The sequence below is a fragment of the Rhinolophus sinicus genome, chromosome 17 (genome assembly GCF_057876585.1).
Source record: "Rhinolophus sinicus isolate RSI-liver-muscle chromosome 17, RSI-T2T, whole genome shotgun sequence".
Taxonomy (NCBI): Eukaryota; Metazoa; Chordata; class Mammalia; order Chiroptera; family Rhinolophidae; genus Rhinolophus; species Rhinolophus sinicus.
The window spans coordinates 153,651,899-153,674,741 of record NC_142517.1 but is presented as its reverse complement, the minus strand read 5'-3'; the positions used below and the strand labels follow the sequence as shown (position 1 = coordinate 153,674,741).

The 22,843-nt window shown below is 33.7% G+C and overlaps 1 pseudogene; it reads right to left on the bottom strand.

Moving 5' to 3' along the window:
* LOC109445251 (4-hydroxybenzoate polyprenyltransferase, mitochondrial-like) overlaps positions 1-22,632 on the bottom strand; it is a 152,596-nt pseudogene extending 129,964 nt beyond the window's left edge.
* Between the last annotated feature and the right edge of the window lie 211 nt (positions 22,633-22,843).

Below are 22,843 nucleotides of genomic sequence, written 5' to 3'. Positions count from 1 at the left end.
GAGAACAATGTATTGTATAATTATAAATTTGAGATAGTGTCTATATTGATTTCTTTTTAAACAAGTCAAACATGAATATTCATTCTCATAAAATATCCCAATGATAAAATATAAATATAGGAAAAAGCTGTATGTCCTTTGCACACTGCCTACCTCAATAATTCCTTCTCTCTCCTTAGAGTTAAACATTAGTAATATGCCTGTTCAGATATTTTTCTATTCATATATTTATATATGGTTTTGCATGTAGTTATAGATAGATGAATGTTCTATATAAAAAATTGATATATAGAAAGAGGAACTAACATAGGTAATATGTCTAAATCTATAAAATGTGTCATAAACTTTGTTGTTGAGAAAAAAAAAAATGTTGTCTTTACTTTTTTACACCTTAACTCCATACATATCCCCATTTTTCCCAGTAGTGGAAAATAAACAAGTTTATTTTTTTAAAAAAATTCATGGCATACTCAGTAATTTCAGACATCCCTCAATTGATTCAGAGATATCTTATAATCCAAGGGCTTACATAACGTCGTGACATCAGTAGGAGGACTCTGGTTCTTGGTCCTTATCTCTCCACATAATACCTGCTGAGACAATCATGCTCCCATAGGTATCAGGTCATACTCAGTACTGACAGCTTTCATTGCTACTTGCAGTCAGTTTACTCTCAGCCACAAAGTACCACGCTTGTTCGTTCATGCTTCTCCACTGGGGCCCATGGGGACTGTGAGATTGGAATAGGTCCATTTGACTAGGCAGTGCCAGGTGGCATCTACTCTACTCTCCTGTGCCATGGTACATGGAGAACTTTGAGGGCATTCGCCTCCCCTCAGGTCTCTAGGCAGGTGACACATATGTCTTTCCTACTATCAGGTCTCTAAACTTATCTAGGAGGTCTGTTGTTAAGTCAGTGCAAGGGGCAAGCATAGGGTCCTTTCTCAGCAGATCTGGCGACTGTCTAACATTCTTGCCGCTTTCCCTATTGCAGTAAATTTTATCATTGTGGGGATGAAAAAAATCTAACTATAGTTGTCTCTCCTCAGTTCCAATAATTAATAATTAGAACTGGAAAAAATAATTATTTTCTTATAAAATTAGCTAGGAACACTCATATATTGAATATAATGTGATAGTATGCAATTTTGTTTTTACTATTATGCACATGGGCCCCTCTGTCTTTTGATAAGTAGGCATTTTATAAAGTTAAGATAGTTTCCTTCTATTGCTGACTTATTTTTAAAAATCTGTCAAATTGTATATGCTACTTTTCTCCTTGAAATATTAACTACTGGTGGGTATCCTAATCACTGATAGATACTCTAATGTTGAGTCATTTTTGAATTCTTAGGATAATCCTACTGGGTTACAATACCAAGTCTGTTAGTACACTGTTGGACTCAATTTATGATATTTTCTCTAGGAACTTTACATCTATGTTCATAAATAAGATGCATACACTTTTCTATCTATTTTATTAATTTTATATTTTTATTTTAGTGTTTTACAGTATTGTTATACTATCCTTTGTATAAAAAACATGGGTCACTATTAAAGAACTAACAAACAGTTGTCTTATGGGTTATTTTAATTAACCAAACAACTTGTTTTTATATATATATATATATATATATATATATATACACATATATATGTGTATATATATATATACATACATATATATGTATAGATATAGATATTTTATATATATATATATATATATATATATATATATATACACACATATATGCACATTTGAAGGGCATTAAAAAGATATCCATCCACCAAATGCCCATACTTCTCCTTTGCTTTGCATTCTGTTACAATTAACTAAGCCTAATATATTGTCACGTTAATCAGGTAGAGAGGATGGATAAATTCAGTTTTGGACGTTGATGATTACAATAAAACATGGTAAAAAAAAAGCATATATTAAATAAATAGTACAAATAAATAAAGTATTAATAATATAATACTTTAATTGTGAATATACTTTAAAATCTCTTAGAACAATATAAGAATCATTAAATAGTTTATAATTGATGATGCTCTAAAATGAGAGAAGGAATCTCATAGTTTGGAATCCTAGAAAAATAAAGTTTTTTTCAGAGTTCAAGGAAAAAATGACAAATATGTATAAAGCAGAAATAATATATCTTTTACTCTGTGTGAACATATGCATTATTTGCATTAAGAGTCTAAATAAGTAAATATTGTCAGTTGTAGTTTAAAAAAGAATATGTGTATATTTGTCATTCATCAAAAATTTGGAGTGTTTTACTTTATGTGTCATCTTGAGATAATTAAATGAATTTTGGCTAAATATAAAGCTTAAGTTTCTTTGATTCTACTGAGTATCATCTGTCTTTGCAGAATGTACAGCTTCGATTCATCTTGGGAAAATATGCCTGCTGAGGGGGATATATATATATATATTTCTATCATTACATGTATATATGATCATACAAATTAATATACACATAAATTAATACAAATATACAAATTAACTAGCGTGACAAACAAATGAATGTATTTAGCTAAATTGAGAGACTAGAACTCACAAAAATGCGGAGTAGTGGAAACACAGGGCAACTCAAATTTCAGAAACATGCATTGAACAACGTAACTTGATGTATAAAACAGCACTTATTTCCAGCATCAGAAAAAATATACACAAAGCTCCCTGGTTGGATCTATTTTGGTCCAGAGACTGCATTTTTATTTATATGCCAGTGTAGCTAAGTTTAGTAATTCTCTCTTCTCTGTTACCAGTACTATTTAAAAACTCTTGAAATAAAAATGTTTTCACTTTAACCTGTTTAATATTCATTTTTAAATTTAAATTTATCATGATTCAGATGTAAGTTGATTTTTTGAGCCAATAACTAGATTCCCCACCCCATGTCCTCCTTATGCCTTTGCACAGCATATTAACTCTAAGAATAGACACACAATCCCAGGGTATGGGGATAGAACCCAAAAGAACTATTCCATACAGTTTGTTGGAATAAAGGCTTGAAATAAAATGAAGTACAATTGTGGAAATAAAACATAGTTCTTACAGACATAAACTTGTAGACTGAAATCCATACCCTATATGATCATATAATTTGTTGTTTTAAAAAGGGGAGTGCAAAAGTAAGAGCATTCCAGACAAGAAGAACAGCCTACAGAAAGGTAAAAAATAAAACTGTGTATTTTATATGTCCAGATATTACATAACTGCTGATACTAAGTAGCTGCAAAATAATATGTATTAAACGTAACAAATTAAGAGCTAACATTAACAGCTGATGAAACCTTTTGCTTTTCTTTATAAAGTGTCCAAAAGTATGACTAAGTCCAGAGTAAAAAACACTTAAGAACTCTACCTGTTGAATTTCCAAATGTTTTTCATAATTCTTACTGTGCTCCTAGCTTAAAAAATCTAAAATTCCCAAATGAAATTGTTTTTATTTCACCTGATCCAAATTGATTGTAATTCCTCACTCCCTCTGCATCCCTTCAGTTATATAGGATACCATACATCTAATACCAGGTTGAGATATATCTACAACCTCTTGAGTCTCTTAATCCATAACTATCCACCAAGGACAGACCCCTCATTACCTGATAGTCAGATATGTCTGAATCCACTCAGCTGGTTTTCAGGTTCTTGGGCTCCTTCCCATCATGAGCTTCACTGACCTTTTTGAGAATTATTTTTCTGTGTTAGTGACTCAGACCTAGTTAGCTCTATGACTTCATAACACTCCTCATAAAAAGCACATGGCTTTTCTCAACACGTGATTATGTGTCTTAATTAATTAACTAAGTAGTTATTTTTATGGTAGTTGGGATAACTTTGACCTTTACATTTCTGTTTGTATTACTAGAACTTTAAACAAAATTTTCCAATGAATGTTCAAATGTATAGTAGACAGATTTTGAGTTCTTATTACAATATAAGGCAAGAATTATCTCCATCTAAAATGAAGGAAAATGAGGTTTAGCAAAGTTGGGCAATTTATCAAAAGCCATTTAACTAATGGAACATTCAAAAAGAATATATAGTTTACCCTGAACATTTGTTGGCCAAATTCTGTTTCTCAATTACAACATCACACCACATAAATAGAAAATTAATCATAAATTCAGATTGAAGAGGATTTGCATCTTAAAATAACCAAGTGGAATTCTACTTAAGTAGCATCTGTTCCCACCCACCACTCTTCTGATTTTCCTTCCCGAAAGTGCAAGGAAGTGGTGAATGAGGACAATCAGCAATGTTCTTATGTGTTTTACCTCCAAACTCAAGGTTTAAGTTGAATTTGCGGTGCGAGCCACATTGTACTATAAAAAAACAAACTACATCTTCTACAGTGAAACATTCTTTAAATCTAAGTAGATCTCATGCTAATTTTTAAAAATGGAATTTGAAATTCAGCTAATAATTTTTTATAACATTATAACAAGGTTTTACTGAACATACGCTGTATATTTTTTACTTTTATTTTAGTCATAAATATGATTTGTTTGCCAAATATATGATATGCTCATTTTTGTTTTCCATTACCGGGTTTTCTTTTACTTGCATTTTACACAGCATGGTAATATGAACTCATCCATATTACGCACCCCACATCCACAAAACAGTGACTACTGAAGCCTTTATCTTATAACATCACACACAATTTCCAACTTTTAAAAAATATTTATTATCATTTATCGTGAGGAAGCATCGAGAAATGTGCAAATCACTTCCAGTACTGCAACTAATAAAAATGGGCCTCCACGTTCATTCTGCTGCTCTCATTTCTCCCCAATACAGCACCCACTTTCTCCTGCAAGAGGAATAGGTTTGGATATTCATGGAAGAGTTTCTTGGGGTTACTTGTAGGTAGAATGTAGAAAATGGTGCTTTTTTTACATTTTTTATTTTATTTCTCCATTACTGCTGTGTACAAGCTTACCCAAGACTACCAGGTCTATGCTTCTGTACCAAAGATAACATTCCTAGTACTTGTTGATCCCTCAAGGGTTTACAAACACACTTTTATAAACTAAAGAGTAGTATATTTCTTCCCATCGGCCAGCATCTTTTTCTCCTAAAGAGAAATATAGATTATCCCAACCCAGACTGTGGCCCATGGAATCATCATCCTTATTTATCTTTGTCCTACTTATTTCTTGCTTCTATTTCCATTATCTTCTCCAAAAACTTCTAAAAGGTTGAACAGATCTTTTCAAATAGGAGTTGATATGATGGTATTTTTCTAATTTTTGCATATTGAAGTTAAACTAGGCGAAAAGTGTTTTTATGTGGGACATAGCTTCTGGGGTCTCCCAGAAATCAAAGTTTACAATTTGTCCACTGATTTTCATATCTTGATGGTGTCAGCTTCTATTCTATTCAACAACTTTTAATAGGTGCTTAAGCTCATTTATTCCTTTTGGCTTACTAGGCAGATAGTGAGAGGGAGAAGAGAATCTACCACTGACATCTGAGCTTCTGTCCTACTTTTTTGACATCTCTGCTGATGATATCAGACTCACTAAGTCAGTTTTATTAAACATATTATAGCCTAAGATTCATATTATTTATTGCACTAGGCCCCCTCAAAGAGTATAAGTGTGTGTGTGTGCTCGCGTGCACGCACGTGTGTGTGCGTGTGCGTGTGTGTGTGTGTGTGTGTGTGTTTGCACCTTTCTCTGTGTGGTACAGAACATTCTAACAAAGCACTAAAACCTGGCTGGGTATCATTGCAAAGGTCCAAGAAAGAACGATTTAAATAACCATGAAAACGTAACTATTAATTCCAATATCCACCTGAGAAAGATATTTTTTCTTCATGGTTATATTATAGTAGAACAAAGAAGTTATCAATTAATTCAGTGGGCTAAGAAACATACATTTGAGTAAATAATTATTATGAAATAACATAAAATTTAGAAACATTTTCATGTTCATCTTTGGTACTAAACACTCATATTCTTCCTTTTCCATAATCCATGTTCATAAAAGTCCCCCTGTTTATATAGACATATGAAAAAAAAAGCATGAAAACTTCAGGAAACTTCTCAGTCTTAGATGTTAGCTTCTAAAAATGGAGAATTTTGGAAGCTATTTTTGGCGTTATTGACCACAGCCAGATGGAGATGACTTACCATATATGTGTGTGTGTGTGTGTGTGTGTGTGTGTGTGTGTGTGTGTGTGTGTATGTGTGTGTGTGTGTGTGTCATTAGCTATATCCACAAGAAGAACTGTGTCAACAAAATCAATATTAGCACAGCTAATGTCCTAACAATAATTAATATTTACTAAGGACTTATAAGGTGCCAGATTCTATTTCAAGCATTTTATGCTTATTAATTTTGTAATCCTCACAACTATAGTAGCTTATTTTAATTACCCAAATGATTCATATTGGTGACAGTTTATATTACTTACTGTTCAATCCAAATCACCTTACTTTTTCAGTAGCAAAATTCCATTATGCCTTATGTTTTTAAATGCTACACTAATTAAATAAAAACAAAATTAGAACAATTAACTGAATTAAACCAAATTATTTGAATCTAAGAACAAACAAACAAACAAAATATATGTTAAAAATGAGAAAATCAAGTGAAAATTTAGCATAATGGATCAGTAGATGGTGATATTATGGTATTACAATCATTTTCATAAGTGTTTCCTTTAGAATTTCCCTGAAAGTCAGAGACTAATGGAATTTTTATTGCACATGGGTAGGAGACTTTCTTAATCCATGAACTGATTTTGTTACTGATGAATAGAAAATTTTGTTTATACACAATTTATTTAAGAAATTGGCATATAATGCTTATTGTTTTAAGTGCAATTTGAATCCATCCTCACTTTAAGTTGTGTTGCCACTTTTTTAGTGTGAGTCATTCATCAACCAGAAAAATTACTGCTGCATCCCTAATCCAGTTCTTTCAAACCTGCAGTATTACCTCCACTCAGTTTCTACAAATGCCATTTTTCTTGCTTAGAATCTTCCCTGAAAAAGTGTCCAGGTATAGAGGATAATGGTGACCATCTGAATCTGTATCTCTTCATATAGCCTTCTCAAAACCCACGAGACCAACATGATAAATTAAAGAATAGAAAAACAAAGAACACTAATAAAATTACTGTTGGCCATGCTTTAGACATTACCAGGGGACAGAGAATACCATGATCTTTTAATTACTTGTAAGTAGAGAAATGACAAAACAAATTTCAACAAGCTCTCATGGCTGGTGAAAGTCTATAGGTATGAAGATTGAGGGGAGGAGAACTTAAGAGAGTCTGTGAAAACTAAAAGTAGAACAGAAGACGTAGGTAAAAGATTAAATTACTTCCAGAAAGAGAAATTACAATAGTAAGTACCAAAATATTAAACACCAGTCAAAGAATTGGTAGCTCCTAGTATTCGCTACAAGAATTGGTTTTGAAAGTCATCAGAACGGGAGGTATTAGCCTTTGGGAAGCATTATTTCTGGGAAGAGAATCTGATAAATGGAGAAGAGGTGGCAGTGAAAAGAGAGAACGAAGAAAGAGGAAGAATTAAAAGTTAGGGAACAAAAGAAACAAGTGTATACAAAAATCAAACATGACATATCACCCGTCCTCACTTCCTGCCACCATCCCTACCATCACAAACATCATCAATTTTTTTGTTAATGCATTTTATCATATTGTGGAAGACAGCTCTATTGCGCCAGGAAAATTATCAACAAAAGGCTAAGGATTTAAAAAATAAAGTCAACCTAATTCAACATCAAGTACTGCAAAAACTGAACAGCAAATTCAAATTAAAATATTTTCTGTGATAGATATTCTTTCCAAAAATCAATAAGGAAGCAGAACACTAATGAACATCCTAATTGAATTAAGTAGTCTTAAGCAAGCATTCAGTTATAATTTTAAAAGTGCATTGAATCAGAAATTTTAAAAACTACTGATGAAAAAAAGGCAAAACACAGGAAAAATTCAATAAAAGTCAATCAAACTCATAAAAACAAACAAACAAACAAACAAAACAAAGCCTACCAGGAAATGAAGAAGAAAATAGGTGCCCAAGGGAGTATATATTGGAATAAAAATAGGGGACTTTAAGGAAAGGTAGGCATCAACAAAGAGTACATTTGAGATTTTAAGAAAAGAGTAAAGGAGACCGCACCCCACACAACTTGGAGGCCCACCCAAGTCACTTCTAGTAGCTTTCCATACAAATGGCCTATCTTAGTCATGCTGTGGACTTTCTTAAAATCTCTCAAAGGTTCACAAACCCTGAATAAGCAGCATCTGGTCTTGACATGCCCCAAACCTCTTGCTAAGCAGCCCCCAGCCTGGCATTAGTGGCAGTAGGCCTCAAACGCAGTTTAGCTTTTCTCAAGCACCTGGAAGCCCAGCAAAAGTGCCATCTTCAGATCACTTTGTAGTTCATACCAAATGGTCCCAGGCAGGCACAGGCAGTAGCTGATGATGGCCTGCAACAGAGCCACTTCCAAGAGGTCCCAGAACCAACATACCCAGTGACTGGTTTCAGACCATGATAGAGAACCACCTGTCCACCTCCAAAACAACACACTCCAAGGGCAAACTTGGCAGTCACCAGAGCCCTGCTAAAGCAAATCCTGTTCTATAGGGTCAGCCGCTGCTCAGCAGCTCCTCCACTGTAGTAACTGGCCAGTCCTCACAACTAATCAGACTGAATGAGGGTCAATCCCTCCCACTGACATTCAAATAGTAACCAAGGCTCAACTACAACAGAAGGACACACACAATGCAAACAAGGGACACACATACAATACCTGGCTCAGGTGACCAGGGAGACTGCACCACTGAACCTCACAGAACACCTACTACATAAGGCCATTCTACCTAGATTGGGAGAATTAGCAGCTCTACCGAATATTTAGAAACAAGCACAGGGAAACAGCTAAAATAAGGTGACAAAGAAACATATCCTGAGTGAAAGAACGGACCAAAGCTCCTGGGGGGAAAAAAAAAACTTAACAAAATGGAGACAAGAAATTTACCAGAAGTTCAAAATACTAGTTATAAGGATGTTCAATAATCTTATTGGGAACTTCAATGAAGAGATAGGAAACATACAAAAAAAAGTCAATCAGATATTAAAACTGCAATAAATAAAAAATGAAGATTATATTAGAAGGGAATCAACAGTAGATTAGATGAAGCAGAGGCTCAAATCAGTGATTTGGAAGATAAGGTAGCAGAAAACACCCAATCAGAAGAGAAAAAAAAAAAAAAAAAGAATCCCCCCAAAATGAGGATGGTTTAAGTGGCCTGTGGGACAACATCAAGCATACCAACATTTCCATCATAGTGGTACCAGAAGGAGAAGAGAGAAAGCAAGGAATTGAAAACCTATTTGAAGAAATAATTACAGAAAACTCTCCTAACCTGGTGAAGAAAATAGACAAAGAAACCCAGGAAGTGCAGAGAGTCCCAAACAAGATGAACCCAAAGAGGCCCACACTACGACACATCATAACTGAAATGCTAAAAGTTAAAGACAAAGAGAGAACCTTAAAAGCAGCAAGAGAAAAGCTATTAGACTTCTACAAGGAACCTTTCATAAGACTGTCAGCTGATTTCTCAACAGAAACTTTGCAGGCCAGAAGGGACTGACACAAAATACTCAATGTGATGAAAAGCAAAGACCTACAACCAAGATTGTTCTACCCAGCAAAGCTATCTTTTAGAATCAAAGGACCAATAAAGAGCTTCCCAGACAAGAAGAACCTAAAGTTCATCACCACCAAACCAGTATTACAAGAACTATTAGAGGGACTTCTTTAAGACAAAAATATATGTATATGAATACTAAATGGCAATAACTACATAGCTACCAACAGTTACTTTAAATCTAAAAAGATTAAATGCTATAATCAAAAGAAATAGGATGGCTGAATGGATAAGAAAACAGGACCTTTATGTATGCTGCCTACAAGAGACGCATTTCAGATCTAAAGACACATGCACAGTAAAAGTAAAGGGAAGGAAAAAGACATTTCATGAAAATGGAAATGAAACAGAAAAAAAACAAAAAACAGGATAGCAATACTTATACCAGTCAAAACAGACTTTAAAACAAAGGCTATAACAAGATACAAAGAAGGACCCAGTAATCCCACTTCCTTGTATTTATCCAAAGAATTCCAAAATACTATTTCAAAGGGACATATGCATCCATATGTTCACTGCAGCATTATTTACAATTGCCAAGATATGGAGGCAACCTGGGTGTCCATCAACGGATGAATGGATAAAAAAGAGGTGGTATGTGTATACACACACACACACACACACACACACATACACACAATGGAATATTACTCAGCCATAAAAAGAGTGAAATCTTGCCATCTGCAACAACATGGATAGACTTAGAGGGTATTATGCTGAATGTAGTAAGTCAGACAAAGAAACACAAATGCCATATGATTTCACTTCTATGTGGAATCTAAAGAACAAGATAAATGAATAAACAAAACAGAAACAAACTCATAGATACTGAGAACATTTTGATAGTGGCCAGATGGGAAGGGGGCTGGAGGGATGGTTTAAAAGTTGAAGGGATTAAGAAGTACAAATTGGTAGTTACAAAAAAGTCATGGGGATGTAAAGTGTAGTATAAGGACTACAGTCAATAATATTGTAATAACTGTGTATGGTGTCAGATGGGTACTAGTTTTATTGGGGTGATCATTTGTAAGTTACATAAATGTCTAATCACCATGTTGTACACCTGAAACTAAGATAATATTGTATGTCAACTGTATTGAGAAATAAGTTATTTGAATAAAATAAATAACTATTATTGGATGGTTATTATATGCTAGGAAATATTGAAACAAGTTTTATATACCTTAACTTACCTCATACATATAGAAAAAATAAAGGTAAAACCTTTAAGAAGAAGGTATATGAAATGCCAGACAAGCAAGAAAAAGAAAAAATCAGTTCTTTACATAACTAGAGTTACTAAAAAAGAGAAAGAAAAAGAACAGAAATAAATATTAACTCTGTAAGCCAAGAAAACTATCTGGAAATAAATAACTTAAATTCACATTTTGAGAGGGTTTACCTTATACCTGGGAAGGTGATTCAAAAACAAATCCCTGAGAAATATATTAGTAAAACAATCCTATTTTAAGGGGGGAAAAAAATCATCAATTCCTCTAGAAAAAATAATCCAATTACCTATAATGGGAAGAATATTAGTGGAGCATCAGACTCTCAAGAGCAACATATAATGCAAAACAACAGTGGAGCAGCATTTTCAAAATATTCAATAAAAGTAAAGTTAACCAAAGTTTTTATATTCATCAAAGTTGTCTTTAAAGTATTAAGAAGATAGAAAAACAGTTTCAACTGTATAAGAACACAAAGACTGTTGCATAGGCGTGTCATTAGTGAGGAATCTTCTACAGGATGAGCTCATATAGCCAAGACATAAATAGGAAATATTGGTAAATGACTTGATGGTGATGATTTAATACATTTAATTGTAAATCAAACACTAACACATGAGTAGGGTAACATGTGAGAGACTAGTGCGTAATATATGCTCTGACTATAGAAAAAATTCCATTAAAAATAGAAGAGAGAAAGAATTGCAAATAATTGAACGTTGTATATGTGTCAATGAGTACCATTTAAAACTGACAGATTAGATAGTAAAATATTTTTTAAGAAACAGAAAAATTAGAACTGTAACAGGTATGAATATAAAGGCAATTACTAGAACAAAACAGAATTTTCCTAAAAACCAAATGAAATAGTAAAACAAAATTTTGTTATACTTGTTATGAATAGAACATGATATACATATCAATGATAATATAAATGTCACTCATACTTTTAAAAGTACATAGGCATAGATGTCCTCTGTCATCACTCCTATTTGACATTTTTTATATTGGAAGTCCTAGCTAGTGCAACAAGTCAAGAAAAAGAAACAAAAAGTATACAGAATGGATGGGAGGAAATGAAACTTTTTATTTGCATATGTAATGATTGTCTATCTAGAAAATGCCAAAGAATCTTCAAAATAACCTATAAAGTTAGTAAGTGGGTAGCAGGATAAAAGGTCAATACATAAAAATCAATTGTTTTCCTATGTACCAGCAATAAAAAAACTGGAATTTAAAAACTTTAAATTACCACTTATAATAGTATCCAAAAATCAAATACTTAGGCAAAAATCCAACACAATATCTATATAAAGAACCTATACGTGGAAACCGCAAAACTGCTGAAAGAAATTAAAGATGGTATAAGTGAATGAATAAATACTTTGTGTTCATGGATTAGGAGACTTTGTAGTTAACATGTCAGTTTTTTTTCCAACTTTATCTATAGATTCAATGAAATCCCAAACTAAAATTCCAGGGAACTGTTTTGACAATACTGATAAACTAATTCTAAAGTTCATATGAAAAGGCAAAAGTCATGCAATCCTATTCAACATAATAGTCTTTCTTTATCAGTTACCATATTTCCTTTTTAAAGTAGATTATTTTCATTCTTAATTCCAGACTTTCATATTAGTAAAAACATTTCATTGATATCTCTGCAAAGGTAGACTGGTTATTGGAAAATTACCTTGCAAACCAAGCTCAAGTGTATAAACATGGGATGCACTTTTGCAATTCTTAAGAAAATTGGCAGTTAGTTGTTTATTTAGGTTGCTCTGGGATTCCATTTTAAACTTTTCTCCATCATATACCCTAACGATTACACATGCCTCGTGGCAAGCATGCTGAGTGCATATAATTTGATTCACATCATTGCTCAGATATTCAATACACATCATACAAACTGAATATACAAACTGCAAATCGCAATGATTCTCTTGTTGAACACAGGGGACTTATCAATACTCATGATTCTTTTCACTCAGGCTTCTGTCCCTGCTGAAATCTTTGAGACAGCTGCTCAATGGCTGGGTACCATTTAAAAATCCATTATGATCCCCAACGAAGGCATAACACTATGTTTTCTTTTTATAGCACAGGAAACATCTGAAAAGCCTGCACTTACTCCTTTTGGATTCTTGTATGAAGAGGGCCGATTTAGAAAATAGGGACTATAAACCTACAGAAAAAGAAATATAAGAAAGAAGTAGATTCCTACAGTATAAATGTTTCCAAAGTCATAATAGATCACTACAGAACAAAGTTAGAATGCTAAATGTTATTATGGAACTAACTAATTCGGTGAAAAATTATTAAAAAACAAAACAAAAAAAAACTCAAGCAATTCACTAGTTTAGTAATAGAGTCTATAAAACTGGATGATTGGAATTCTGTTTTTACCTAATCCTGTACATGTGTTGATTAGCTAAAACGTACGGAACCTGCTATTACTGATCATTATACAGTAGTACCTCGGTTTTCAAACAGCTCTGTTGATGAACATTTTGGTTTATGAATGCCGAAAACTAGAAGTAAACGCTTCGGTTTTTGAACACAACTCAGAAGTCGAATATGTCACACGACTTCCCTTTAGTGCAGGATCCCGAGGCCTAGCTGTGGGCTGTTTTGGAATGTTTCAGAGCTCGTTGATTATGTTCGAAAACGGATGTACCACTGTACTTGCCTAGCAAGGAGGCTGTTAAATTTTGACTTACAGCATCATCAATCACCTGCAGAACTTGTTAAACTCATAGATACCCAAACCCCTCCCCTAAATTTACTATATGGGATGTCCTCGGCATTGGTTATTTGCATTTTTAACTAGCTCCCCAGGTAATTTTGAGGCACATCAACATCATGGATCACTGTCTTAGTACATAGTAGGCCCTCTAACAAGGTGCATGAAAGGAATTTACTATTGATTAATTATTATCAGGGCTGAGGATGTGGAGGACCTATTTCTTTTGCTGCAACTACACCTCTCTACCATCATTTTCACGGCATTTCATTTCACATTATCTCTATTATGTAGTAGTAAGAGGAGGGAAAAGAAAATGAAACAAAAATGTATCAATTTTTCCTCTTAAAGGTCTTATTTGGTAAAGGTTGAGTAAGAAATAGATTAAAACCTATTTTAAGATTATCTGGAGATTTTGTTATTTATACTCTTCATGTTTTTGGTTCTCACAGATTGACAGAGTTGATTATATTGTCTTTGATACTAAATATATCCTAACATAGCTATATTATATAACAAGTCTCAAAAATTATCTAAATTGTTGTAGTTTCTTGATTTAGAACCTGTACAACCTTTTTTCTTTTTTTACTTTCAAACAGGCTTCATTTTGCTTGATATCTGCTTCAAATGAATCCTTACAACTCAGCAATGAAGTCTAGGGCCATTAATTCATAACAAATAAGCATGATATGTGCATGATGTCCTCTTTACATCTTGTCAACATAATAAAACACGTTATAAAATATATCTAGTCTTGAGCCAATTAGTCTGAGAGAAAGATAAAGAACAATTTGCAAAGAAGGACGTTGAAAAGAAGTAAGAAAAAAGGAATCTAAAAACCACTTGTAAAAAGGGATTATCATGCAGGAGAGTAAAAAGGTGTTTTCTATTTTAATTGGGAATACAAGGCAGAATGTGTTTCAAATTGCTTCAGGAAAGGTTAGCCCTAACCTCTCCTTGCAGTTCCCCTAAACTAAGCATATTATGTCATGCTTCAGTCTCTTTGCACTAGCTATTTCTTCTACTTGGGATGCTCTTCTCTTGTAAGACTTTCTTGATTTCACCTACCATGCACTTTTTCTTTCCTTGACTTCTAATAGAGTATAAAAAAATTGTTCCTACGCTTGGCTGTTACATCTCCTCCCATGCAGAGGTCATACTTGATTCACTTTAATTCTCCGTTCTTGTTTCAATGCCTTGCATATACTGGTGCTTGATAAATGTTTATTGAATAAATGAAAAGTAAAATGGGGGAGGGATCTCTTGATCAAAGAGTTGTAGGTTGACAAGAAATAAGTCATTGGAGTAAAAAATAGTGGAATTGTCTTCTCTCACCATAATAGGTCAGGAGGTAAATATTTGAAGCCTCTGTTTTCTTCAAACAGGATTACTGGAGAAGCAATGAGCATGGCAGCTGTGGTGGTCTCTGAGAAGCTTCTGCTGTAACTAGACCTACCACTTTATGAGTCTGAGCACAGAGTCTGGCGCCAGACTGCTTGCAGTGGTACATTGCATTGCAATCCCTGCATAACTGAATGATATGAATTGTAAGGTTCAACCTTTTATATAAAGGCAACAACTTAATAGACAGCAAACAGAAAGCCTGAAAGCATAAATGCTGGCCTCCTGTAACCAGGTAAAGGTCAACTCCCATCATGATAGATACAGAAGAAAAGAGCCTGCATTTTATTTTAGCCAGAGCTTCACAAAATTTAAAGTATGTAAGATTCCGCTGGGGGGTTTGTAAACCCATATTCCCACAGGCAATGGATTCTGTAAGTGTAGGAAGCTGCCCCAGGAATCTGCAATTTAACTAGTGCCAGATGATTCTAACACACTTTGCCTTTTGAAAATCACTGCGTTATGTTAGCTACAGGGAGAAGTTTTCCGCGAATTACATGATGAAATCCTGAATACTTACCAGAATAAATAAAAATGATAGTTTTAAAAATATGTTTCTACAGAATGAATTAAATAATGTAGGAACTTTAATTTCTATTCTTTGCAAGACAGAGACATATGGTATAGTAATTCAGAGATTGTGTTCTGGAATGTTACTGTACCATTGGATTACTGGGCATTTGGGAGAAAGATACTTAAATATTTTCCATCTCGATTTCTCCTTTTTTTTTTTTAAAGAATAGTAATAATAAAAGCCCTTACAGATCTGCTGTAAGGCCAAAATGAGATAATATGAAGTGCTTAGTGCAATGTACTGCTCCCAGGCAAAGTTAAATAAAAGTTATCAGTTGTGAGGATGATATAACTTACAGTTTCAAAAAGCAGATAATATTTGGACAATAATAACTATAACGCTAAAGGGATAGGAAAAAAATAAAACATTACTATATATCTACATTAGGAAAAGAGCAATGGGTTGCACAAAATTTTAAACAATCAATTTCATAACACAAGTAAAGATGTTCTGTGGAGGTTCGGATGATAGAGTATATTCTGCTGTGGGGCAGAGCTCAAAAAAGGCATTGTGGATAGAGTGACATTTGATCTGGGCCTTGAAGGAACAGTAACATCAGGACAAAAGCATCCCTGACAGAGGAAACCTTGAGCAAGGTTTGCAAGCATGGGAGCACACGGTTTGTATGGGTGAGAGTGCTTCCATTTTGCTTTATCAGGGTAATAGGGAGAAATAAGATTGAAACGTTACGTGAATTTGAAAAAAGTGGCAAATAAAGGCCTTTGCTTATTTAATGGCTTTTTCCACACAGGTGTGTCTAACAGAGCAGCAGACACTTTTATTTCCACCTTGAGAAGCAATTCTAGAGGTGGTAACTGGGATGTCAATATCACTGCCTTTTCAAAATGCAATGAATCAATTGGAGTCTAGAAAAGATGTCTCTATTAGTCACAGATAAATATTCAACTGAGCCTGTCACATGAACCTGACAAGAGAGAAGGTGCCAGCAGAATTGAACAGATGCAGTCTTTTTACACTACAGTTCCCAGGCTTTTTTTTAAAGGGAACTTATGAAAATGACAGTACTTAGAACTGAAGAGAACTAACACCTCAGCCTTTGGTAATAAGTGCACAGTGTAGTAAGAACACCTGAGTCCAATCTTGGCTCCCTTCTGTGGTTTGGGGTAGACCCTAAAGTACTAAGCACTAAAGCTACTTTCCTTCCAGGGCCATGACAATTTCTGAATAAATTGAAAGGAAAACCATTATGGTAAAAATGCCTCAAGACATTGCATTAGCCCAGCAAGTAAGAGGTGCTGCTATTAGTGAAGAAATACATATTAAATTATGTTTTTAAGAGTCTTATGTTCTACCGACTGAGCTAGCTGAGTGTTGTTAATACTACGTTTTTAGACAGACTTAAAGTAAAATATACATTACATACTCTCTTAATTCCAGCAGTGCTATAGAGATTGAAACTGAGTTGTTTGAATTTTGCAAAAAAGTAATAAATATGAAATCCATATGTTATCCATTCTACTGTCTTTTAAATATCAGGTTAGTAGAAGATAGTATAAAAATATTCTAGAGACTATTGGCTATGTTTCTCTTTACACTAAAAACTCACATACTTGAAATACATGTACATATATACATATATGCATATATGCTTAAAACATATATGCATGTGTTTAAAACAGGACAAATGCTCTTAGGATTTCCCTGAAATGATTTTCATTAAAATATGTGAATGGGATCTGCAAAGAAAACCGGACTCCGTTAAATATCCAGAATTATGCATGCTGTACATATATGAAAAGGGATGTTATCCAAGATGCCTCACTGAATAGATAACTGTAGATAATTTCTACCTCATGTTAGAAATGTGCTGACCTGATGTAAAGTGTAGGCTATATGATTGCTCTTGAAGGTAATATAAACATGCTGAGCAAAAGGGACATGGTTTCTTGAATGACTTCCAGAAGTCAATATGGCAACCTTTACCTCTGATCATTTTGCTGACTAATGCACTAGATAGCATTATTGGCTTTTCTAATGACATATGATTTATATTTTCAAAATATATACATCAATTATTGACAGCATCATCAAAATGACAATATACATTAAAATGACAATATACCAAAACAATTTTATCACATACGTGCCACATAAAAAAGATACTTTAACCTACTGATTCAAAAATCATCCCTATAAGAAGGAGGTATTACTTTCAGTCTGAAAAATAATGGTAACATGAACCTAGGTTTAGATTTGGGATATGTTCTGTAAACATCTAACCCTTCTTCGTATAAAAGAATGAGGGGGCCAACTGACTAGCTCAGAAAGGGAAAACCCCAAATGAGATTTAATTTAAATTATTTAATGAATTCTGTGATTTTGCTATTGCTAATGCTTATATATATAGAACAGACTTGTGGTATTAAGTAGCTGGGCAATCCAAATGCTAGTAATATTTTTTAAATCACTATGTTCTACAATATTAATAAATGAATAATTTATATGACAAAATTTTATGTACAGAAGCAATTTCAAATTTTCTTAATTGAAAAAATATACTGTCCATAGAAACATGCACCTCTTTAAAATAAGCTTAGGAAAATACCAACCTTTTTTATTTAAGTTATATCTATGTCTGGTCTGATAGCAAAACATGAATTCAGCTTGCTTACCCAATGAATAAATTACATCCAAAGGCAAATTTGCATGTTTTGGGACTCTGACTGAATGAATCTTGTTATATGGCTCCTTATTTTTCCTAGAACTTGATCCTCAAAGTTTGTAGTCAGAATTAAAATGATTATTTAGCAATCATGTACCATCTTTTGGCATTTTATCATTTTATTTCTTCTGTGTACATGCTCTACTTATCAAAAATATGCAGGTTAGGGGGAAATGATTTACCATATTGTAGAGCAATCCAGTTCAATGATGATTTGCTACCATATGTTAAGAATTGTTTACTTGCATTTTTGTTGATATGTACCATTAAAGAGTTTTAAACAGAGAAATTAAACTGGGTAATGGTGTGGCCTTAATGTTGTCTCCCAGGTCAGTGTATCTTGGTCTAATAATAATGGAGCATAGGCAGCGAGGGGTAAAAAAAAAGGATGATATATATATATATATATATATATATATATATATATATATAATGTATATATATATATATATATATATATATGAGCTTATATATATATATACATATATGTATATATATACACACACACACATATATATATATATATATATATATATATATATATATATATATATATATATATATGATGATATATATATCATCCTTACAGATATCTGAGTCAAAGCTAAGAAAGAAAAATGTTGGCTGGCTGTAAGTCTTTCTCAAAGTACCCAAATAGTATTTGATGTTACTTTATGAATAACTCTTCTGTTAATTCCTTTACCCTCAGTGATTATTTCATATTCTTTCCATTTGTTTCAACCCAAACTTTTCTCCCCAAGTAAGCACTCACGTTTGGCTGATGTGCTAATCCACATTTATGGAAGAAATATGAGTGCCTTGCCCTCCACCCATTCCATTCATTTGGGATAGGATTAGAAAAATACAGACTTCTGGACTACCCATTAAGTAACAAGGCAGTCAATGTTGAAGCCAGTTTTGGCTTTACATATTTTGAAAACTTATTATTAGTTGCATATACACCTAGGATTTTACATCTTTGATTAATTGACCCTCTCTTCCCACTTTTAGTGAGATATAATTAACACACAACACTGTATAATTTTAATGTGTACAGCATGACTTGACTTACATATGTTGTGAAACAATTACCACAATAAGTTTAGTTACCATACATCATCTCATATAGATACAGAAAACATTACTTTCCCTGTGATGAGAACTTTTATGATCCTCTCTTTTACAAATTTCTTTAAAATATAGCATACAACAGTCTTAACTATAGTCATCATGCTATAAATTCCATCCCCAGTACTTTGTTTCTTATAACAATAACTTTGTACCTTTTGACCACCTTCATCCCATTCAATTATCAATTGACCCTTTAATATTACAATACATTCCTATTTGTCCTTAATGAAATTTCTTCTTCTCAAATAAACTAACAATTCATATAGTCATTCCAACTTTGTTTTGTTCTGTGCTTACATGGTATATCGCTTTTTGTCCTATTTTTTTTTACCTATCTTTCTCTTTATATTTAAAGTAGATTTCTAATAGACCACATATAGTTGAGTCTTACTCTTCTCTATCTTCAGTTGGAATATTTAAGCCATATACATTTGATGTACCTATGAATATACTTGCATTTAAGTCTGTAATGTTGCTCTTCATTTTGTTTTGTCATGCCGTCTTTTATTCTTATAGTTGGTAAAACATTTTATTTGCTTATTTAAATTCTTCTAAAATATATAAAAAAGAATGGTTTCCTTAATTGCAGTTTTTGGCAGCGAATAAAGTTTACACTATAGAACAATAAGCTCCAATTTTCCATTGCACCTTTTATTTTTTCCTAAAAAGAGAATCCATTTTCCTACAGAGACATTTGTTTAGATGTGTATTCTAATACACATGAGATTTTTTTTCTAAAATGTCAAAAACTCATCTAATCCCCATTATTTCAAAGAAGAATTGTAATGAGCAGAAGAACACATCAACTTAAATACTCAAGGTCATCTTGAATCCTGAAAAGTCCCAAGTTTCTGTGATAAATGAAGAATTTTGCTAGCAAATTGTTGGACTAAAATCCATCCAATTTGCTCTAAGTCTGAATTTTCTGATTCGTAAATATTCAGTGTATTGTATCAGATTGTTTACTGAATTTAATTATGTTGTAACAAGACCTGAGACTGTTTTCCAAAAAAAAAAAAAAAAAGTTTTTAAAATTCCTAAACTTTATTTGCCAGTTTTCCATTTTACTATCTATATTTTTTCTTCTTTTATCTGTCTTCTTTTATTTCCATAAATTTCCAAGGACAATCCCTAACAAACTATTAGTCCTATTATTGAGTTGGAGATAAATTTATCCCCCAATCCTCAAGTCTGTGAATGTCTAGAGTATAAATCTGAGGAGCCAGAGGGTCTCCAAAAGCCAGAGAAGTTTAGGGAATGGTCTGGACACTGTTCATACTTGCCAGACTCAGTACATTCAGCATCACAGCACTGAAGCCAATGAGCCACTGCTTAGCGTTTTCACTGAAGTCACAGTGCCATGTACTTAAGATCAATCAGAGCAGCATCTCTTTTGTCTTGACGGGCAAAGACAGTATTATATATTAGTGCCTATATAATTTCATATAAATGAAGAGGCAGGCAAACAGATGGATTATAGGAGCCCTACACAGCAGGCCATCCATGTAATGCTCCCCAATTAAAAGTCAACACAAGGCTAATTGAGGCCAGTATGCAATTAGTTTTATTATTAGCAGGTAGGTGATATCAGGAAGTAGAAATGCTGCTCTCAGAGCTATACTTTTTATCATAGTCCTGGTCCCGCTGTCATTAATAGGACAACCTGTTCCATGAACAACTCCAATATCATAGATGGATAATATGTTAATCAATCTGGAAAACAACTTGATTCAGAGGCCAAATCAATGCTCCAGGTACATGGCACATATAGCAACCAGGTTCCAATGAGCTTGTCCAACTACATGAGACACAGGTAGGGCTTTAGAGAGTGGGATACCAAATCCATGATCTCCAATGCCACAGTCTGAGTGGCTGCTGGGCGTGAGGGCCCCTAGTTTCCTGAGGCAGCGGGCACCAAGTTTAAGGAGCAGTCCCACCCACAGTCCTGCAGCCATGCCTGACTCATGCCCGCAAGCCCCAAGCGAGCTGGCATCAGGGAGCCTAGGGAGCTTGGTCTTCTGTCCTATGTTATTTGTTCTTTTTTTCCTCATTTCCTGCCTTCTTTTGGTTACTGAATACTTTTATTGAGGCCATTGTATCACTATCATTATCTCATTAGATATAACTCTGTATTAGTCAGGGTTCTCCAGAGAATCAGAACCAACAGATTTATTTTAAGAAATTATCTCAGGTGATTGTGAGGACTGACTACCGTAGTCCTCCCTTATCTGAGAGGGATACCTTCCAAGACCTCCACAGATTCCTAAAGCAGTGGATAATAATAAACCCTTTATATACTATGTTTTTTCCTATAGATACAAACATACATACATACATACATACATACATACATACAAATGATAAAGGTTAGCTTTCAAATTAGACCCAATAAGAGATTAACACAACTTGTAATAAAATAGAACAATTATAACAATAAACTGTAATAAAAGTTATGTGCATGCAGCCTCTCAAAATATCTTATTGTACTATACTCACGTTTCTTGTGATGATGTGAGATGATCAATTGCCGTATTAAGTTGAATACGTTCACCTTTTCACTTAAAAAAAGCACTTTATTGTTTCTCTTTGGCATACCTGAATTGCCAGCATCACAACTCTTGCACTTTGGGACCATTATTAGGTAAAATAAGTGTTAAACACAAGCACTGTGATACTGCTGCAGTCAATCTGATAAACTAGTAGGCTACTACTTAACTAAAGGGCGAGGGCATGTCTTCAGCCTGGAGACACCAAACGAACAGATGATTCACATTCTGGGCAGGATGGAGTGGATCTCGCGAGATTTTGTCAGGCTACTCAGAAGGCGCACAATTTAAAACTCATTAATTGTTTGTCTCTAGAATGATCCACGTAACATCATTTGACAACAGTTGACCGCAGGTAACTAAAACCTCGGAAAGTGAAACTAAGGATAAGGAGTCGATGTTGTATTCTTGAATCTGAAATTTTGTAGAATAGGCCAATAAAGCTGACATTCAGGTGGGATTTTATGTTTTATAGTTCTGAGGCAGAATCCAGGAATTCTGTTTTTTTCTTAAGGCCTTCAATTGATATGGAACTTATTTATCATCACGAGAATGCCTCATTTTGCCATTGTATAGCCATACTTGCCTCTCTCTTGCCTCTATGCTCTCTTTAACCATTGTCAAGCACAAATCTGTTGTCTTTTTGTATAACTTTGTTTTTTCAATCATATTATATAAATAGAAGCATATGCTATGTCTCTTTTGAGTTTTTTTTCACTTAGTATAAATCTCAGGGGTATCATCCAGGTTTCCTTATGTATCAATAGTTTGTTCTTTTTTATTGTTTAGTATTCCATGGTATGAAGATACTCTTTCCAGTTTTTGGGTA